This window comes from Sinocyclocheilus anshuiensis, unplaced genomic scaffold (assembly GCF_001515605.1).
Source record: "Sinocyclocheilus anshuiensis isolate Anshui unplaced genomic scaffold, SAMN03320099.WGS_v1.1 scaffold402, whole genome shotgun sequence".
Classification (NCBI taxonomy): Eukaryota; Metazoa; Chordata; class Actinopteri; order Cypriniformes; family Cyprinidae; genus Sinocyclocheilus; species Sinocyclocheilus anshuiensis.
The window spans coordinates 675,349-676,668 of NW_015542375.1; the positions used below are offsets into that span (position 1 = coordinate 675,349).

The window sequence follows — 1,320 nt, forward strand, 5'->3', positions numbered from 1 at the left end:
ATAAACGAGTCATGGGTCTGAGTACAGTTATTGGATAGCACTATATTGTAGACAGATTGGAGATTATTCCTAATAAACATGCCGCTACAATTAAAACCATTACATTAAAATATATTTAAAATAGTGTATTTCAATAAATACAGCAGCGTGCAGATCCTCGTTTGTGTCAGATTGTGGCGACAGCAGCGCGAGTCGCTTAGCTCGCTCACAGCCTACCATATATCTATAATAACGGGAAAACATATCGTTTTTATGACATAATATGTCCTTATTGCGAGAAAAAATATGTTGTTTTAACGAGAAAAGATGTCATTTTAACGAGATAATTATATCGTTTTTACGACATAACATCTCGTTTTTACGAGAAAAGATGTCGTTTTAACAAGAAAACATCTCGTTATTACGAGAAAATATGTCGTAGATGTCGTTATAACGAGAAAAGATGTCGTTATTGCGAGAAAAGATGTCGTTATAACGAGAAAAGATGTCGTTATTGCGAGAAAAGATGTCGTTATAACGAGAAAAGATGTCGTTATTGCGAGAAAAGATGTCGTTATAACGAGAAAAGATGTCGTTATTGCGAGAAAAGATGTCGTTATAACGAGAAAAGATGTCGTTATTGCGAGAAAAGATGTCGTTATAACGAGAAAAGATGTCGTTAAAACGACATAACTGAGTGGAAAAAAAAATATGTGTGTGGCGTCAATGCGTCACCGTAGTTTTTGGCTTGTCTGACTCAGCATCCAAAGAAACACCTGTGTTTATATCAGAGTTACTATATTATTGAGACACTATTATAGCTTTTGTTCATATTTTGAATTAGTTTTTTGTTTTTGTTTTCCATTTTCCATTTTTTTAATTTTAGTTTTAGTAATGTTATGTTTTGCGTTGTTGTAATTTTAATTTTTTTTAAATATTTCTTTACAGTTTTTTTATTCATCTTTATTTTTAGTTATTTTATTATACTTTCCATCTTCATTTTAATTTTAGTTGGAGTGTTTTATGTTTTTGTCATTTTTATTAGTTGTCATGTCTATATAGTTTTTACATTTATTTTATTTTATTTTTAGTTATTTTAATATATCAAGTTAAACAAAGGAATATGAGAAATGTTGCCTTGACGACTTGCTCAAATAAAATAAGTTTGAGGGTTTTTTTTATGTTTTATTTTATTTAAAGTTTGTTTTATTTCAAGTAATGTTATGGGTGTTTTCATTAATATTTTGAATTTGTTTTTATTTTTATATTTTCATTTTCATTTTAGTTAAAACTTTAATGATTTTGTGTTTTTGTCATTTTTATTAGATATTGTTTTTTTAT

The 1,320-nt window shown here is 28.2% G+C and overlaps 1 protein-coding gene across 1 annotated transcript in view; it reads left to right on the forward strand.

The window, feature by feature from the left end:
• LOC107692268 (leucine-rich repeat extensin-like protein 3) overlaps positions 1 to 1,320 on the forward strand; it is a 14,838-nt gene that overhangs the window by 439 nt on the left and 13,079 nt on the right. The gene's annotated exons all lie outside the window — the stretch shown is intronic.